This window comes from Hoplias malabaricus, chromosome 14 (genome assembly GCF_029633855.1).
Source record: "Hoplias malabaricus isolate fHopMal1 chromosome 14, fHopMal1.hap1, whole genome shotgun sequence".
NCBI classification, from domain to species: domain Eukaryota; kingdom Metazoa; phylum Chordata; class Actinopteri; order Characiformes; family Erythrinidae; genus Hoplias; species Hoplias malabaricus.
The window spans coordinates 25,095,233-25,112,336 of record NC_089813.1 but is presented as its reverse complement, the minus strand read 5'-3'; the positions used below and the strand labels follow the sequence as shown (position 1 = coordinate 25,112,336).

At 47.9% G+C, this 17,104-nt stretch overlaps 25 non-coding genes across 25 annotated transcripts; 11 read left to right on the top strand and 14 right to left on the bottom strand.

Moving 5' to 3' along the window:
• Positions 1-68: 68 nt before the first annotated feature.
• Positions 69-140, bottom strand: trnaw-cca (transfer RNA tryptophan (anticodon CCA)). The gene has a single exon. It is a non-coding gene; the product is annotated as a tRNA-Trp (tRNA).
• Positions 141-793: 653 nt separating this feature from the next.
• On the top strand, positions 794-866 carry trnak-uuu (transfer RNA lysine (anticodon UUU)). The gene has a single exon. It is a non-coding gene; the product is annotated as a tRNA-Lys (tRNA).
• Positions 867-1,287: 421 nt separating this feature from the next.
• trnaw-cca (transfer RNA tryptophan (anticodon CCA)) lies at positions 1,288-1,359 on the bottom strand. Its single transcript has one exon. It is a non-coding gene; the product is annotated as a tRNA-Trp (tRNA).
• A 653-nt stretch (positions 1,360-2,012) lies between these two features.
• trnak-uuu (transfer RNA lysine (anticodon UUU)) lies at positions 2,013-2,085 on the top strand. Its single transcript has one exon. It is a non-coding gene; the product is annotated as a tRNA-Lys (tRNA).
• A 421-nt stretch (positions 2,086-2,506) lies between these two features.
• trnaw-cca (transfer RNA tryptophan (anticodon CCA)) lies at positions 2,507-2,578 on the bottom strand. Its single transcript has one exon. It is a non-coding gene; the product is annotated as a tRNA-Trp (tRNA).
• A 653-nt stretch (positions 2,579-3,231) lies between these two features.
• Positions 3,232-3,304, top strand: trnak-uuu (transfer RNA lysine (anticodon UUU)). Its single transcript has one exon. It is a non-coding gene; the product is annotated as a tRNA-Lys (tRNA).
• A 421-nt stretch (positions 3,305-3,725) lies between these two features.
• On the bottom strand, positions 3,726-3,797 carry trnaw-cca (transfer RNA tryptophan (anticodon CCA)). The gene has a single exon. It is a non-coding gene; the product is annotated as a tRNA-Trp (tRNA).
• Positions 3,798-5,673: 1,876 nt separating this feature from the next.
• Positions 5,674-5,745, bottom strand: trnaw-cca (transfer RNA tryptophan (anticodon CCA)). Its single transcript has one exon. It is a non-coding gene; the product is annotated as a tRNA-Trp (tRNA).
• A 163-nt stretch (positions 5,746-5,908) lies between these two features.
• trnak-uuu (transfer RNA lysine (anticodon UUU)) lies at positions 5,909-5,981 on the top strand. The gene has a single exon. It is a non-coding gene; the product is annotated as a tRNA-Lys (tRNA).
• A 421-nt stretch (positions 5,982-6,402) lies between these two features.
• Positions 6,403-6,474, bottom strand: trnaw-cca (transfer RNA tryptophan (anticodon CCA)). The gene has a single exon. It is a non-coding gene; the product is annotated as a tRNA-Trp (tRNA).
• A 653-nt stretch (positions 6,475-7,127) lies between these two features.
• Positions 7,128-7,200, top strand: trnak-uuu (transfer RNA lysine (anticodon UUU)). The gene has a single exon. It is a non-coding gene; the product is annotated as a tRNA-Lys (tRNA).
• A 421-nt stretch (positions 7,201-7,621) lies between these two features.
• On the bottom strand, positions 7,622-7,693 carry trnaw-cca (transfer RNA tryptophan (anticodon CCA)). The gene has a single exon. It is a non-coding gene; the product is annotated as a tRNA-Trp (tRNA).
• A 657-nt stretch (positions 7,694-8,350) lies between these two features.
• Positions 8,351-8,422, bottom strand: trnaw-cca (transfer RNA tryptophan (anticodon CCA)). Its single transcript has one exon. It is a non-coding gene; the product is annotated as a tRNA-Trp (tRNA).
• Positions 8,423-9,074: 652 nt separating this feature from the next.
• Positions 9,075-9,147, top strand: trnak-uuu (transfer RNA lysine (anticodon UUU)). The gene has a single exon. It is a non-coding gene; the product is annotated as a tRNA-Lys (tRNA).
• A 417-nt stretch (positions 9,148-9,564) lies between these two features.
• Positions 9,565-9,637, top strand: trnak-uuu (transfer RNA lysine (anticodon UUU)). The gene has a single exon. It is a non-coding gene; the product is annotated as a tRNA-Lys (tRNA).
• Positions 9,638-10,058: 421 nt separating this feature from the next.
• On the bottom strand, positions 10,059-10,130 carry trnaw-cca (transfer RNA tryptophan (anticodon CCA)). Its single transcript has one exon. It is a non-coding gene; the product is annotated as a tRNA-Trp (tRNA).
• Positions 10,131-10,783: 653 nt separating this feature from the next.
• Positions 10,784-10,856, top strand: trnak-uuu (transfer RNA lysine (anticodon UUU)). The gene has a single exon. It is a non-coding gene; the product is annotated as a tRNA-Lys (tRNA).
• A 421-nt stretch (positions 10,857-11,277) lies between these two features.
• Positions 11,278-11,349, bottom strand: trnaw-cca (transfer RNA tryptophan (anticodon CCA)). Its single transcript has one exon. It is a non-coding gene; the product is annotated as a tRNA-Trp (tRNA).
• A 657-nt stretch (positions 11,350-12,006) lies between these two features.
• On the bottom strand, positions 12,007-12,078 carry trnaw-cca (transfer RNA tryptophan (anticodon CCA)). Its single transcript has one exon. It is a non-coding gene; the product is annotated as a tRNA-Trp (tRNA).
• A 652-nt stretch (positions 12,079-12,730) lies between these two features.
• Positions 12,731-12,803, top strand: trnak-uuu (transfer RNA lysine (anticodon UUU)). Its single transcript has one exon. It is a non-coding gene; the product is annotated as a tRNA-Lys (tRNA).
• A 421-nt stretch (positions 12,804-13,224) lies between these two features.
• trnaw-cca (transfer RNA tryptophan (anticodon CCA)) lies at positions 13,225-13,296 on the bottom strand. The gene has a single exon. It is a non-coding gene; the product is annotated as a tRNA-Trp (tRNA).
• A 1,876-nt stretch (positions 13,297-15,172) lies between these two features.
• Positions 15,173-15,244, bottom strand: trnaw-cca (transfer RNA tryptophan (anticodon CCA)). Its single transcript has one exon. It is a non-coding gene; the product is annotated as a tRNA-Trp (tRNA).
• A 163-nt stretch (positions 15,245-15,407) lies between these two features.
• Positions 15,408-15,480, top strand: trnak-uuu (transfer RNA lysine (anticodon UUU)). Its single transcript has one exon. It is a non-coding gene; the product is annotated as a tRNA-Lys (tRNA).
• Positions 15,481-15,901: 421 nt separating this feature from the next.
• On the bottom strand, positions 15,902-15,973 carry trnaw-cca (transfer RNA tryptophan (anticodon CCA)). Its single transcript has one exon. It is a non-coding gene; the product is annotated as a tRNA-Trp (tRNA).
• A 653-nt stretch (positions 15,974-16,626) lies between these two features.
• trnak-uuu (transfer RNA lysine (anticodon UUU)) lies at positions 16,627-16,699 on the top strand. The gene has a single exon. It is a non-coding gene; the product is annotated as a tRNA-Lys (tRNA).
• Positions 16,700-17,104: the final 405 nt, after the last annotated feature.

Genomic DNA, 17,104 nt, shown 5'->3' with positions numbered 1-17,104 from the left:
GTTGATAGTAAAAAGAGAGAAAGGCAAGGCCACAGGAAGGGGAGCCAAACCCACATGAGCCACACGCTTGACCCCGACGTGATTTGAACACGCAACCTTCTGATCTGGAGTCAGACGCGCTACCGTTGCGCCACGAGGTCTTGAGGATGGCTCCCCATCCTTTGGTTTTCAGAACTGAATTCACAGCGACGAAGTCCTCATCACGAGCAAAATGTTCAGAACGTACTGCCGGTGCGAGTCCCGTTGACGCCAAGTTGGCAAAGAAATTGACACTCGGTCGTCTACCAGAGGACCTCGAGCAGAGCCCGGTTAGCTCAGTCGGTAGAGCATCAGACTTTTAATCTGAGGGTCCAGGGTTCAAGTCCCTGTTCGGGCGAGCGATCAAAACCTTTGTCCCCACAATTATGAAAGCACTGTAAGTGCCTGTCGGCTGTGTGTTTGTTTAACTTCTGACAACATGACGAAAAGTGCGCTGCAAAAGTTTCCTTGCGAGAAGCGTCTTTCTAGGCACATGACCAACAAGACGTGAGTTGAAATGCGTTACAGTTGTTGCCAGGCTTATGTGCTCCATCTTGAGAAAGCAAGTGTGAAACATGCAGTGCATGTCACTGTTTACTTGACAGAAATATACATCATCCTCTTGCTGATCTGTGAACGAAATAAAAGGCTCAGCTGAAGAAGAGTTCTGAGCTGTATGATGAACACGGGCAGAAGTCCTCAAGAGCTGGAGTTGATAGTAAAAAGTTGGCAAAGAAATTGACACTCGGTCGTCTACCAGAGGACCTCGAGCAGAGCCCGGATAGCTCAGTCGGTAGAGCATCAGACTTTTAATCTGAGGGTCCAGGGTTCAAGTCCCTGTTCGGGCGAGCGATCAAAACCTTTGTCCCCACAATTATGAAAGCACTGTAAGTGCCTGTCGGCTGTGTGTTTGTTTAACTTCTGACAACATGACGAAAAGTGCGCTGCAAAAGTTTCCTTGCGAGGAGCGTCTTTCTAGGCACATGACCAACAAGACGTGAGTTGAAATGCGTTACAGTTGTTGCCAGGCTTATGTGCTCCATCTTGAGAAAGCAAGTGTGAAACATGCAGTGCATGTCACTGTTTACTTGACAGAAATATACATCATCCTCTTGCTGATCTGTGAACGAAATAAAAGGCTCAGCTGAAGAAGAGTTCTGAGCTGTATGATGAACACGGGCAGAAGTCCTCAAGAGCTGGAGTTGATAGTAAAAAGAGAGAAAGGCAAGGCCACAGGAAGGGGAGCCAAACCCACATGAGCCACACGCTTGACCCCGACGTGATTTGAACACGCAACCTTCTGATCTGGAGTCAGACGCGCTACCGTTGCGCCACGAGGTCTTGAGGATGGCTCCCCATCCTTTGGTTTTCAGAACTGAATTCACAGCGACGAAGTCCTCATCACGAGCAAAATGTTCAGAACGTACTGCCGGTGCGAGTCCCGTTGACGCCAAGTTGGCAAAGAAATTGACACTCGGTCGTCTACCAGAGGACCTCGAGCAGAGCCCGGTTAGCTCAGTCGGTAGAGCATCAGACTTTTAATCTGAGGGTCCAGGGTTCAAGTCCCTGTTCGGGCGAGCGATCAAAACCTTTGTCCCCACAATTATGAAAGCACTGTAAGTGCCTGTCGGCTGTGTGTTTGTTTAACTTCTGACAACATGACGAAAAGTGCGCTGCAAAAGTTTCCTTGCGAGAAGCGTCTTTCTAGGCACATGACCAACAAGACGTGAGTTGAAATGCGTTACAGTTGTTGCCAGGCTTATGTGCTCCATCTTGAGAAAGCAAGTGTGAAACATGCAGTGCATGTCACTGTTTACTTGACAGAAATATACATCATCCTCTTGCTGATCTGTGAACGAAATAAAAGGCTCAGCTGAAGAAGAGTTCTGAGCTGTATGATGAACACGGGCAGAAGTCCTCAAGAGCTGGAGTTGATAGTAAAAAGTTGGCAAAGAAATTGACACTCGGTCGTCTACCAGAGGACCTCGAGCAGAGCCCGGATAGCTCAGTCGGTAGAGCATCAGACTTTTAATCTGAGGGTCCAGGGTTCAAGTCCCTGTTCGGGCGAGCGATCAAAACCTTTGTCCCCACAATTATGAAAGCACTGTAAGTGCCTGTCGGCTGTGTGTTTGTTTAACTTCTGACAACATGACGAAAAGTGCGCTGCAAAAGTTTCCTTGCGAGGAGCGTCTTTCTAGGCACATGACCAACAAGACGTGAGTTGAAATGCGTTACAGTTGTTGCCAGGCTTATGTGCTCCATCTTGAGAAAGCAAGTGTGAAACATGCAGTGCATGTCACTGTTTACTTGACAGAAATATACATCATCCTCTTGCTGATCTGTGAACGAAATAAAAGGCTCAGCTGAAGAAGAGTTCTGAGCTGTATGATGAACACGGGCAGAAGTCCTCAAGAGCTGGAGTTGATAGTAAAAAGAGAGAAAGGCAAGGCCACAGGAAGGGGAGCCAAACCCACATGAGCCAAACGCTTGACCCCGACGTGATTTGAACACGCAACCTTCTGATCTGGAGTCAGACGCGCTACCGTTGCGCCACGAGGTCTTGAGGATGGCTCCCCATCCTTTGTTTTTCAGAACTGAATTCACAGCGATGAAGTCCTCATCACGAGCAAAATGTTCAAAACGTACTGCCGGTGCGAGTCCCATTGACGCCAAGTTGGCAAGGAAATTGACCCTCGGTCGTCTACCAGAGGACCTTGAGCAGAGCCCGGATAGCTCAGTCGGTAGAGCGTCAGACTTTTAATCTGAGGATCCAATGTTCAAGTCCCTGTTCGGGCGAGCGATCAAAACCTTTGTCCCCACAATTATGAAAGCACTGTAAGTGCCTGTCGGCTGTGTGTTTGTTTAACTTCTGACAACATGACGAAAAGTGCGCTGCAAAAGTTTCCTTGCGAGGAGCGTCTTTCTAGGCACATGACCAACAAGACGTGAGTTGAAATGCGTTACAGTTGTTGCCAGGCTTACGTGCTCCATCTTGAGAAAGCAAGTGTGAAACATGCAGTGCATGTCACTGTTTACTTGACAGAAATATACATCATCCTCTTGCTGATCTGTGAACGAAATAAAAGGCTCAGCTGAAGAAGAGTTCTGAGCTGTATGATGAACACGGGCAGAAGTCCTCAAGAGCTGGAGTTGATAGTAAAAAGTTGGCAAAGAAATTGACACTCGGTCGTCTACCAGAGGACCTCGAGCAGAGCCCGGATAGCTCAGTCGGTAGAGCATCAGACTTTTAATCTGAGGGTCCAGGGTTCAAGTCCCTGTTCGGGCGAGCGATCAAAACCTTTGTCCCCACAATTATGAAAGCACTGTAAGTGCCTGTCGGCTGTGTGTTTGTTTAACTTCTGACAACATGACGAAAAGTGCGCTGCAAAAGTTTCCTTGCGAGGAGCGTCTTTCTAGGCACATGACCAACAAGACGTGAGTTGAAATGCGTTACAGTTGTTGCCAGGCTTATGTGCTCCATCTTGAGAAAGCAAGTGTGAAACATGCAGTGCATGTCACTGTTTACTTGACAGAAATATACATCATCCTCTTGCTGATCTATGAACGAAATAAAAGGCTCAGCTGAAGAAGAGTTCTGAGCTGTATGATGAACACGGGCAGAAGTCCTCAAGAGCTGGAGTTGATAGTAAAAAGAGAGAAAGGCAAGGGCACAGGAAGGGGAGCCAAACCCACATGAGCCAAACGCTTGACCCCGACGTGATTTGAACACGCAACCTTCTGATCTGGAGTCAGACGCGCTACCGTTGCGCCACGAGGTCTTGAGGATGGCTCCCCATCCTTTGTTTTTCAGAACTGAATTCACAGCGATGAAGTCCTCATCACGAGCAAAATGTTCAAAACGTACTGCCGGTGCGAGTCCCATTGACGCCAAGTTGGCAAGGAAATTGACCCTCGGTCGTCTACCAGAGGACCTTGAGCAGAGCCCGGATAGCTCAGTCGGTAGAGCGTCAGACTTTTAATCTGAGGATCCAATGTTCAAGTCCCTGTTCGGGCGAGCGATCAAAACCTTTGTCCCCACAATTATGAAAGCACTGTAAGTGCCTGTTGGCTGTGTGTTTGTTTAACTTCTGACAACATGACGAAAAGTGCGCTGCAAAAGTTTCCTTGCGAGGAGCGTCTTTCTAGGCACATGACCAACAAGACGTGAGTTGAAATGCGTTACAGTTGTTGCCAGGCTTACGTGCTCCATCTTGAGAAAGCAAGTGTGAAACATGCAGTGCATGTCACTGTTTACTTGACAGAAATATACATCATCCTCTTGCTGATCTGTGAACGAAATAAAAGGCTCAGCTGAAGAAGAGTTCTGAGCTGTATGATGAACACGGGCAGAAGTCCTCAAGAGCTGGAGTTGATAGTAAAAAGAGAGAAAGGCAAGGCCACAGGAAGGGGAGCCAAACCCACATGAGCCACACGCTTGACCCCGACGTGATTTGAACTCGCAACCTACTGATCTGGAGTCAGACGCGCTACCGTTGCGCCACGAGGTCTTGAGGATGGCTCCCCATCCTTTGGTTTTCAGAACTGAATTCACAGCGACGAAGTCCTCATCACGAGCAAAATGTTCAGAACGTACTGCCGGTGCGAGTCCCGTTGACGCCAAGTTGGCAAAGAAATTGACACTCGGTCGTCTACCAGAGGACCTCGAGCAGAGCCCGGTTAGCTCAGTCGGTAGAGCATCAGACTTTTAATCTGAGGGTCCAGGGTTCAAGTCCCTGTTCGGGCGAGCGATCAAAACCTTTGTCCCCACAATTATGAAAGCACTGTAAGTGCCTGTCGGCTGTGTGTTTGTTTAACTTCTGACAACATGACGAAAAGTGCGCTGCAAAAGTTTCCTTGCGAGAAGCGTCTTTCTAGGCACATGACCAACAAGACGTGAGTTGAAATGCGTTACAGTTGTTGCCAGGCTTATGTGCTCCATCTTGAGAAAGCAAGTGTGAAACATGCAGTGCATGTCACTGTTTACTTGACAGAAATATACATCATCCTCTTGCTGATCTGTGAACGAAATAAAAGGCTCAGCTGAAGAAGAGTTCTGAGCTGTATGATGAACACGGGCAGAAGTCCTCAAGAGCTGGAGTTGATAGTAAAAAGTTGGCAAAGAAATTGACACTCGGTCGTCTACCAGAGGACCTCGAGCAGAGCCCGGATAGCTCAGTCGGTAGAGCATCAGACTTTTAATCTCAGGGTCCAGGGTTCAAGTCCCTGTTCGGGCGAGCGATCAAAACCTTTGTCCCCACAATTATGAAAGCACTGTAAGTGCCTGTCGGCTGTGTGTTTGTTTAACTTCTGACAACATGACGAAAAGTGCGCTGCAAAAGTTTCCTTGCGAGGAGCGTCTTTCTAGGCACATGACCAACAAGACGTGAGTTGAAATGCGTTACAGTTGTTGCCAGGCTTATGTGCTCCATCTTGAGAAAGCAAGTGTGAAACATGCAGTGCATGTCACTGTTTACTTGACAGAAATATACATCATCCTCTTGCTGATCTGTGAACGAAATAAAAGGCTCAGCTGAAGAAGAGTTCTGAGCTGTATGATGAACACGGGCAGAAGTCCTCAAGAGCTGGAGTTGATAGTAAAAAGAGAGAAAGGCAAGGCCACAGGAAGGGGAGCCAAACCCACATGAGCCAAACGCTTGACCCCGACGTGATTTGAACACGCAACCTTCTGATCTGGAGTCAGACGCGCTACCGTTGCGCCACGAGGTCTTGAGGATGGCTCCCCATCCTTTGTTTTTCAGAACTGAATTCACAGCGATGAAGTCCTCATCACGAGCAAAATGTTCAAAACGTACTGCCGGTGCGAGTCCCATTGACGCCAAGTTGGCAAAGAAATTGACACTCGGTCGTCTACCAGAGGACCTCGAGCAGAGCCCGGATAGCTCAGTCGGTAGAGCATCAGACTTTTAATCTGAGGGTCCAGGGTTCAAGTCCCTGTTCGGGCGAGCGATCAAAACCTTTGTCCCCACAATTATGAAAGCACTGTAAGTGCCTGTCGGCTGTGTGTTTGTTTAACTTCTGACAACATGACGAAAAGTGCGCTGCAAAAGTTTCCTTGCGAGGAGCGTCTTTCTAGGCACATGACCAACAAGACGTGAGTTGAAATGCGTTACAGTTGTTGCCAGGCTTATGTGCTCCATCTTGAGAAAGCAAGTGTGAAACATGCAGTGCATGTCACTGTTTACTTGACAGAAATATACATCATCCTCTTGCTGATCTGTGAACGAAATAAAAGGCTCAGCTGAAGAAGAGTTCTGAGCTGTATGATGAACACGGGCAGAAGTCCTCAAGAGCTGGAGTTGATAGTAAAAAGAGAGAAAGGCAAGGCCACAGGAAGGGGAGCCAAACCCACATGAGCCAAACGCTTGACCCCGACGTGATTTGAACACGCAACCTTCTGATCTGGAGTCAGACGCGCTACCGTTGCGCCACGAGGTCTTGAGGATGGCTCCCCATCCTTTGTTTTTCAGAACTGAATTCACAGCGATGAAGTCCTCATCACGAGCAAAATGTTCAAAACGTACTGCCGGTGCGAGTCCCATTGACGCCAAGTTGGCAAGGAAATTGACCCTCGGTCGTCTACCAGAGGACCTTGAGCAGAGCCCGGATAGCTCAGTCGGTAGAGCGTCAGACTTTTAATCTGAGGATCCAATGTTCAAGTCCCTGTTCGGGCGAGCGATCAAAACCTTTGTCCCCACAATTATGAAAGCACTGTAAGTGCCTGTCGGCTGTGTGTTTGTTTAACTTCTGACAACATGACGAAAAGTGCGCTGCAAAAGTTTCCTTGCAAGGAGCGTCTTTCTAGGCACATGACCAACAAGACGTGAGTTGAAATGCGTTACAGTTGTTGCCAGGCTTACGTGCTCCATCTTGAGAAAGCAAGTGTGAAACATGCAGTGCATGTCACTGTTTACTTGACAGAAATATACATCATCCTCTTGCTGATCTGTGAACGAAATAAAAGGCTCAGCTGAAGAAGAGTTCTGAGCTGTATGATGAACACGGGCAGAAGTCCTCAAGAGCTGGAGTTGATAGTAAAAAGTTGGCAAAGAAATTGACACTCGGTCGTCTACCAGAGGACCTCGAGCAGAGCCCGGATAGCTCAGTCGGTAGAGCATCAGACTTTTAATCTGAGGGTCCAGGGTTCAAGTCCCTGTTCGGGCGAGCGATCAAAACCTTTGTCCCCACAATTATGAAAGCACTGTAAGTGCCTGTCGGCTGTGTGTTTGTTTAACTTCTGACAACATGACGAAAAGTGCGCTGCAAAAGTTTCCTTGCGAGGAGCGTCTTTCTAGGCACATGACCAACAAGACGTGAGTTGAAATGCGTTACAGTTGTTGCCAGGCTTATGTGCTCCATCTTGAGAAAGCAAGTGTGAAACATGCAGTGCATGTCACTGTTTACTTGACAGAAATATACATCATCCTCTTGCTGATCTGTGAACGAAATAAAAGGCTCAGCTGAAGAAGAGTTCTGAGCTGTATGATGAACACGGGCAGAAGTCCTCAAGAGCTGGAGTTGATAGTAAAAAGAGAGAAAGGCAAGGGCACAGGAAGGGGAGCCAAACCCACATGAGCCAAACGCTTGACCCCGACGTGATTTGAACACACAACCTTCTGATCTGGAGTCAGACGCGCTACCGTTGCGCCACGAGGTCTTGAGGATGGCTCCCCATCCTTTGTTTTTCAGAACTGAATTCACAGCGATGAAGTCCTCATCACGAGCAAAATGTTCAAAACGTACTGCCGGTGCGAGTCCCATTGACGCCAAGTTGGCAAGGAAATTGACCCTCGGTCGTCTACCAGAGGACCTTGAGCAGAGCCCGGATAGCTCAGTCGGTAGAGCGTCAGACTTTTAATCTGAGGATCCAATGTTCAAGTCCCTGTTCGGGCGAGCGATCAAAACCTTTGTCCCCACAATTATGAAAGCACTGTAAGTGCCTGTCGGCTGTGTGTTTGTTTAACTTCTGACAACATGACGAAAAGTGCGCTGCAAAAGTTTCCTTGCAAGGAGCGTCTTTCTAGGCACATGACCAACAAGACGTGAGTTGAAATGCGTTACAGTTGTTGCCAGGCTTACGTGCTCCATCTTGAGAAAGCAAGTGTGAAACATGCAGTGCATGTCACTGTTTACTTGACAGAAATATACATCATCCTCTTGCTGATCTGTGAACGAAATAAAAGGCTCAGCTGAAGAAGAGTTCTGAGCTGTATGATGAACACGGGCAGAAGTCCTCAAGAGCTGGAGTTGATAGTAAAAAGAGAGAAAGGCAAGGCCACAGGAAGGGGAGCCAAACCCACATGAGCCACACGCTTGACCACGACGTGATTTGAACACGCAACCTTCTGATCTGGAGTCAGACGCGCTACCGTTGCGCCACGAGGTCTTGAGGATGGCTCCCCATCCTTTGGTTTTCAGAACTGAATTCACAGCGACGAAGTCCTCATCACGAGCAAAATGTTCAGAACGTACTGCCGGTGCGAGTCCCGTTGACGCCAAGTTGGCAAAGAAATTGACACTCGGTCGTCTACCAAAGGACCTTGAGCAGAGCCCGGATAGCTCAGTCGGTAGAGCGTCAGACTTTTAATCTGAGGATCCAATGTTCAAGTCCCTGTTCGGCGAGCGATCAAAACCTTTGTCCCCACAATTATGAAAGCACTGTAAGTGCCTGTCGGCTGTGTGTTTGTTTAACTTCTGACAACATGACGAAAAGTGCGCTGCAAAAGTTTCCTTGCGAGAAGCGTCTTTCTAGGCACATGACCAACAAGACGTGAGTTGAAATGCGTTACAGTTGTTGCCAGGCTTATGTGCTCCATCTTGAGAAAGCAAGTGTGAAACATGCAGTGCATGTCACTGTTTACTTGACAGAAATATACATCATCCTCTTGCTGATCTGTGAACGAAATAAAAGGCTCAGCTGAAGAAGAGTTCTGAGCTGTATGATGAACACGGGCAGAAGTCCTCAAGAGCTGGAGTTGATAGTAAAAAGTTGGCAAAGAAATTGACACTCGGTCGTCTACCAGAGGACCTCGAGCAGAGCCCGGATAGCTCAGTCGGTAGAGCATCAGACTTTTAATCTGAGGGTCCAGGGTTCAAGTCCCTGTTCGGGCGAGCGATCAAAACCTTTGTCCCCACAATTATGAAAGCACTGTAAGTGCCTGTCGGCTGTGTGTTTGTTTAACTTCTGACAACATGACGAAAAGTGCGCTGCAAAAGTTTCCTTGCGAGGAGCGTCTTTCTAGGCACATGACCAACAAGACGTGAGTTGAAATGCGTTACAGTTGTTGCCAGGCTTACGTGCTCCATCTTGAGAAAGCAAGTGTGAAACATGCAGTGCATGTCACTGTTTACTTGACAGAAATATACATCATCCTCTTGCTGATCTGTGAACGAAATAAAAGGCTCAGCTGAAGAAGAGTTCTGAGCTGTATGATGAACACGGGCAGAAGTCCTCAAGAGCTGGAGTTGATAGTAAAAAGTTGGCAAAGAAATTGACACTCGGTCGTCTACCAGAGGACCTCGAGCAGAGCCCGGATAGCTCAGTCGGTAGAGCATCAGACTTTTAATCTGAGGGTCCAGGGTTCAAGTCCCTGTTCGGGCGAGCGATCAAAACCTTTGTCCCCACAATTATGAAAGCACTGTAAGTGCCTGTCGGCTGTGTGTTTGTTTAACTTCTGACAACATGACGAAAAGTGCGCTGCAAAAGTTTCCTTGCGAGGAGCGTCTTTCTAGGCACATGACCAACAAGACGTGAGTTGAAATGCGTTACAGTTGTTGCCAGGCTTATGTGCTCCATCTTGAGAAAGCAAGTGTGAAACATGCAGTGCATGTCACTGTTTACTTGACAGAAATATACATCATCCTCTTGCTGATCTGTGAACGAAATAAAAGGCTCAGCTGAAGAAGAGTTCTGAGCTGTATGATGAACACGGGCAGAAGTCCTCAAGAGCTGGAGTTGATAGTAAAAAGAGAGAAAGGCAAGGGCACAGGAAGGGGAGCCAAACCCACATGAGCCAAACGCTTGACCCCGACGTGATTTGAACACACAACCTTCTGATCTGGAGTCAGACGCGCTACCGTTGCGCCACGAGGTCTTGAGGATGGCTCCCCATCCTTTGTTTTTCAGAACTGAATTCACAGCGATGAAGTCCTCATCACGAGCAAAATGTTCAAAACGTACTGCCGGTGCGAGTCCCATTGACGCCAAGTTGGCAAGGAAATTGACCCTCGGTCGTCTACCAGAGGACCTTGAGCAGAGCCCGGATAGCTCAGTCGGTAGAGCGTCAGACTTTTAATCTGAGGATCCAATGTTCAAGTCCCTGTTCGGGCGAGCGATCAAAACCTTTGTCCCCACAATTATGAAAGCACTGTAAGTGCCTGTCGGCTGTGTGTTTGTTTAACTTCTGACAACATGACGAAAAGTGCGCTGCAAAAGTTTCCTTGCAAGGAGCGTCTTTCTAGGCACATGACCAACAAGACGTGAGTTGAAATGCGTTACAGTTGTTGCCAGGCTTACGTGCTCCATCTTGAGAAAGCAAGTGTGAAACATGCAGTGCATGTCACTGTTTACTTGACAGAAATATACATCATCCTCTTGCTGATCTGTGAACGAAATAAAAGGCTCAGCTGAAGAAGAGTTCTGAGCTGTATGATGAACACGGGCAGAAGTCCTCAAGAGCTGGAGTTGATAGTAAAAAGTTGGCAAAGAAATTGACACTCGGTCGTCTACCAGAGGACCTCGAGCAGAGCCCGGATAGCTCAGTCGGTAGAGCATCAGACTTTTAATCTGAGGGTCCAGGGTTCAAGTCCCTGTTCGGGCGAGCGATCAAAACCTTTGTCCCCACAATTATGAAAGCACTGTAAGTGCCTGTCGGCTGTGTGTTTGTTTAACTTCTGACAACATGACGAAAAGTGCGCTGCAAAAGTTTCCTTGCGAGGAGCGTCTTTCTAGGCACATGACCAACAAGACGTGAGTTGAAATGCGTTACAGTTGTTGCCAGGCTTATGTGCTCCATCTTGAGAAAGCAAGTGTGAAACATGCAGTGCATGTCACTGTTTACTTGACAGAAATATACATCATCCTCTTGCTGATCTGTGAACGAAATAAAAGGCTCAGCTGAAGAAGAGTTCTGAGCTGTATGATGAACACGGGCAGAAGTCCTCAAGAGCTGGAGTTGATAGTAAAAAGAGAGAAAGGCAAGGGCACAGGAAGGGGAGCCAAACCCACATGAGCCAAACGCTTGACCCCGACGTGATTTGAACACACAACCTTCTGATCTGGAGTCAGACGCGCTACCGTTGCGCCACGAGGTCTTGAGGATGGCTCCCCATCCTTTGTTTTTCAGAACTGAATTCACAGCGATGAAGTCCTCATCACGAGCAAAATGTTCAAAACGTACTGCCGGTGCGAGTCCCATTGACGCCAAGTTGGCAAGGAAATTGACCCTCGGTCGTCTACCAGAGGACCTTGAGCAGAGCCCGGATAGCTCAGTCGGTAGAGCGTCAGACTTTTAATCTGAGGATCCAATGTTCAAGTCCCTGTTCGGGCGAGCGATCAAAACCTTTGTCCCCACAATTATGAAAGCACTGTAAGTGCCTGTCGGCTGTGTGTTTGTTTAACTTCTGACAACATGACGAAAAGTGCGCTGCAAAAGTTTCCTTGCAAGGAGCGTCTTTCTAGGCACATGACCAACAAGACGTGAGTTGAAATGCGTTACAGTTGTTGCCAGGCTTACGTGCTCCATCTTGAGAAAGCAAGTGTGAAACATGCAGTGCATGTCACTGTTTACTTGACAGAAATATACATCATCCTCTTGCTGATCTGTGAACGAAATAAAAGGCTCAGCTGAAGAAGAGTTCTGAGCTGTATGATGAACACGGGCAGAAGTCCTCAAGAGCTGGAGTTGATAGTAAAAAGAGAGAAAGGCAAGGCCACAGGAAGGGGAGCCAAACCCACATGAGCCACACGCTTGACCACGACGTGATTTGAACACGCAACCTTCTGATCTGGAGTCAGACGCGCTACCGTTGCGCCACGAGGTCTTGAGGATGGCTCCCCATCCTTTGGTTTTCAGAACTGAATTCACAGCGACGAAGTCCTCATCACGAGCAAAATGTTCAGAACGTACTGCCGGTGCGAGTCCCGTTGACGCCAAGTTGGCAAAGAAATTGACACTCGGTCGTCTACCAAAGGACCTTGAGCAGAGCCCGGATAGCTCAGTCGGTAGAGCGTCAGACTTTTAATCTGAGGATCCAATGTTCAAGTCCCTGTTCGGCGAGCGATCAAAACCTTTGTCCCCACAATTATGAAAGCACTGTAAGTGCCTGTCGGCTGTGTGTTTGTTTAACTTCTGACAACATGACGAAAAGTGCGCTGCAAAAGTTTCCTTGCGAGAAGCGTCTTTCTAGGCACATGACCAACAAGACGTGAGTTGAAATGCGTTACAGTTGTTGCCAGGCTTATGTGCTCCATCTTGAGAAAGCAAGTGTGAAACATGCAGTGCATGTCACTGTTTACTTGACAGAAATATACATCATCCTCTTGCTGATCTGTGAACGAAATAAAAGGCTCAGCTGAAGAAGAGTTCTGAGCTGTATGATGAACACGGGCAGAAGTCCTCAAGAGCTGGAGTTGATAGTAAAAAGTTGGCAAAGAAATTGACACTCGGTCGTCTACCAGAGGACCTCGAGCAGAGCCCGGATAGCTCAGTCGGTAGAGCATCAGACTTTTAATCTGAGGGTCCAGGGTTCAAGTCCCTGTTCGGGCGAGCGATCAAAACCTTTGTCCCCACAATTATGAAAGCACTGTAAGTGCCTGTCGGCTGTGTGTTTGTTTAACTTCTGACAACATGACGAAAAGTGCGCTGCAAAAGTTTCCTTGCGAGGAGCGTCTTTCTAGGCACATGACCAACAAGACGTGAGTTGAAATGCGTTACAGTTGTTGCCAGGCTTACGTGCTCCATCTTGAGAAAGCAAGTGTGAAACATGCAGTGCATGTCACTGTTTACTTGACAGAAATATACATCATCCTCTTGCTGATCTGTGAACGAAATAAAAGGCTCAGCTGAAGAAGAGTTCTGAGCTGTATGATGAACACGGGCAGAAGTCCTCAAGAGCTGGAGTTGATAGTAAAAAGAGAGAAAGGCAAGGGCACAGGAAGGGGAGCCAAACCCACATGAGCCAAACGCTTGACCCCGACGTGATTTGAACACGCAACCTTCTGATCTGGAGTCAGACGCGCTACCGTTGCGCCACGAGGTCTTGAGGATGGCTCCCCATCCTTTGTTTTTCAGAACTGAATTCACAGCGATGAAGTCCTCATCACGAGCAAAATGTTCAAAACGTACTGCCGGTGCGAGTCCCATTGACGCCAAGTTGGCAAGGAAATTGACCCTCGGTCGTCTACCAGAGGACCTTGAGCAGAGCCCGGATAGCTCAGTCGGTAGAGCGTCAGACTTTTAATCTGAGGATCCAATGTTCAAGTCCCTGTTCGGGCGAGCGATCAAAACCTTTGTCCCCACAATTATGAAAGCACTGTAAGTGCCTGTTGGCTGTGTGTTTGTTTAACTTCTGACAACATGACGAAAAGTGCGCTGCAAAAGTTTCCTTGCGAGGAGCGTCTTTCTAGGCACATGACCAACAAGACGTGAGTTGAAATGCGTTACAGTTGTTGCCAGGCTTACGTGCTCCATCTTGAGAAAGCAAGTGTGAAACATGCAGTGCATGTCACTGTTTACTTGACAGAAATATACATCATCCTCTTGCTGATCTGTGAACGAAATAAAAGGCTCAGCTGAAGAAGAGTTCTGAGCTGTATGATGAACACGGGCAGAAGTCCTCAAGAGCTGGAGTTGATAGTAAAAAGAGAGAAAGGCAAGGCCACAGGAAGGGGAGCCAAACCCACATGAGCCACACGCTTGACCCCGACGTGATTTGAACTCGCAACCTACTGATCTGGAGTCAGACGCGCTACCGTTGCGCCACGAGGTCTTGAGGATGGCTCCCCATCCTTTGGTTTTCAGAACTGAATTCACAGCGACGAAGTCCTCATCACGAGCAAAATGTTCAGAACGTACTGCCGGTGCGAGTCCCGTTGACGCCAAGTTGGCAAAGAAATTGACACTCGGTCGTCTACCAGAGGACCTCGAGCAGAGCCCGGTTAGCTCAGTCGGTAGAGCATCAGACTTTTAATCTGAGGGTCCAGGGTTCAAGTCCCTGTTCGGGCGAGCGATCAAAACCTTTGTCCCCACAATTATGAAAGCACTGTAAGTGCCTGTCGGCTGTGTGTTTGTTTAACTTCTGACAACATGACGAAAAGTGCGCTGCAAAAGTTTCCTTGCGAGAAGCGTCTTTCTAGGCACATGACCAACAAGACGTGAGTTGAAATGCGTTACAGTTGTTGCCAGGCTTATGTGCTCCATCTTGAGAAAGCAAGTGTGAAACATGCAGTGCATGTCACTGTTTACTTGACAGAAATATACATCATCCTCTTGCTGATCTGTGAACGAAATAAAAGGCTCAGCTGAAGAAGAGTTCTGAGCTGTATGATGAACACGGGCAGAAGTCCTCAAGAGCTGGAGTTGATAGTAAAAAGTTGGCAAAGAAATTGACACTCGGTCGTCTACCAGAGGACCTCGAGCAGAGCCCGGATAGCTCAGTCGGTAGAGCATCAGACTTTTAATCTCAGGGTCCAGGGTTCAAGTCCCTGTTCGGGCGAGCGATCAAAACCTTTGTCCCCACAATTATGAAAGCACTGTAAGTGCCTGTCGGCTGTGTGTTTGTTTAACTTCTGACAACATGACGAAAAGTGCGCTGCAAAAGTTTCCTTGCGAGGAGCGTCTTTCTAGGCACATGACCAACAAGACGTGAGTTGAAATGCGTTACAGTTGTTGCCAGGCTTATGTGCTCCATCTTGAGAAAGCAAGTGTGAAACATGCAGTGCATGTCACTGTTTACTTGACAGAAATATACATCATCCTCTTGCTGATCTGTGAACGAAATAAAAGGCTCAGCTGAAGAAGAGTTCTGAGCTGTATGATGAACACGGGCAGAAGTCCTCAAGAGCTGGAGTTGATAGTAAAAAGAGAGAAAGGCAAGGCCACAGGAAGGGGAGCCAAACCCACATGAGCCAAACGCTTGACCCCGACGTGATTTGAACACGCAACCTTCTGATCTGGAGTCAGACGCGCTACCGTTGCGCCACGAGGTCTTGAGGATGGCTCCCCATCCTTTGTTTTTCAGAACTGAATTCACAGCGATGAAGTCCTCATCACGAGCAAAATGTTCAAAACGTACTGCCGGTGCGAGTCCCATTGACGCCAAGTTGGCAAAGAAATTGACACTCGGTCGTCTACCAGAGGACCTCGAGCAGAGCCCGGATAGCTCAGTCGGTAGAGCATCAGACTTTTAATCTGAGGGTCCAGGGTTCAAGTCCCTGTTCGGGCGAGCGATCAAAACCTTTGTCCCCACAATTATGAAAGCACTGTAAGTGCCTGTCGGCTGTGTGTTTGTTTAACTTCTGACAACATGACGAAAAGTGCGCTGCAAAAGTTTCCTTGCGAGGAGCGTCTTTCTAGGCACATGACCAACAAGACGTGAGTTGAAATGCGTTACAGTTGTTGCCAGGCTTATGTGCTCCATCTTGAGAAAGCAAGTGTGAAACATGCAGTGCATGTCACTGTTTACTTGACAGAAATATACATCATCCTCTTGCTGATCTGTGAACGAAATAAAAGGCTCAGCTGAAGAAGAGTTCTGAGCTGTATGATGAACACGGGCAGAAGTCCTCAAGAGCTGGAGTTGATAGTAAAAAGAGAGAAAGGCAAGGCCACAGGAAGGGGAGCCAAACCCACATGAGCCAAACGCTTGACCCCGACGTGATTTGAACACGCAACCTTCTGATCTGGAGTCAGACGCGCTACCGTTGCGCCACGAGGTCTTGAGGATGGCTCCCCATCCTTTGTTTTTCAGAACTGAATTCACAGCGATGAAGTCCTCATCACGAGCAAAATGTTCAAAACGTACTGCCGGTGCGAGTCCCATTGACGCCAAGTTGGCAAGGAAATTGACCCTCGGTCGTCTACCAGAGGACCTTGAGCAGAGCCCGGATAGCTCAGTCGGTAGAGCGTCAGACTTTTAATCTGAGGATCCAATGTTCAAGTCCCTGTTCGGGCGAGCGATCAAAACCTTTGTCCCCACAATTATGAAAGCACTGTAAGTGCCTGTCGGCTGTGTGTTTGTTTAACTTCTGACAACATGACGAAAAGTGCGCTGCAAAAGTTTCCTTGCAAGGAGCGTCTTTCTAGGCACATGACCAACAAGACGTGAGTTGAAATGCGTTACAGTTGTTGCCAGGCTTACGTGCTCCATCTTGAGAAAGCAAGTGTGAAACATGCAGTGCATGTCACTGTTTACTTGACAGAAATATACATCATCCTCTTGCTGATCTGTGAACGAAATAAAAGGCTCAGCTGAAGAAGAGTTCTGAGCTGTATGATGAACACGGGCAGAAGTCCTCAAGAGCTGGAGTTGATAGTAAAAAGTTGGCAAAGAAATTGACACTCGGTCGTCTACCAGAGGACCTCGAGCAGAGCCCGGATAGCTCAGTCGGTAGAGCATCAGACTTTTAATCTGAGGGTCCAGGGTTCAAGTCCCTGTTCGGGCGAGCGATCAAAACCTTTGTCCCCACAATTATGAAAGCACTGTAAGTGCCTGTCGGCTGTGTGTTTGTTTAACTTCTGACAACATGACGAAAAGTGCGCTGCAAAAGTTTCCTTGCGAGGAGCGTCTTTCTAGGCACATGACCAACAAGACGTGAGTTGAAATGCGTTACAGTTGTTGCCAGGCTTATGTGCTCCATCTTGAGAAAGCAAGTGTGAAACATGCAGTGCATGTCACTGTTTACTTGACAGAAATATACATCATCCTCTTGCTGATCTGTGAACGAAATAAAAGGCTCAGCTGAAGAAGAGTTCTGAGCTGTATGATGAACACGGGCAGAAGTCCTCAAGAGCTGGAGTTGATAGTAAAAAGAGAGAAAGGCAAGGGCACAGGAAGGGGAGCCAAACCC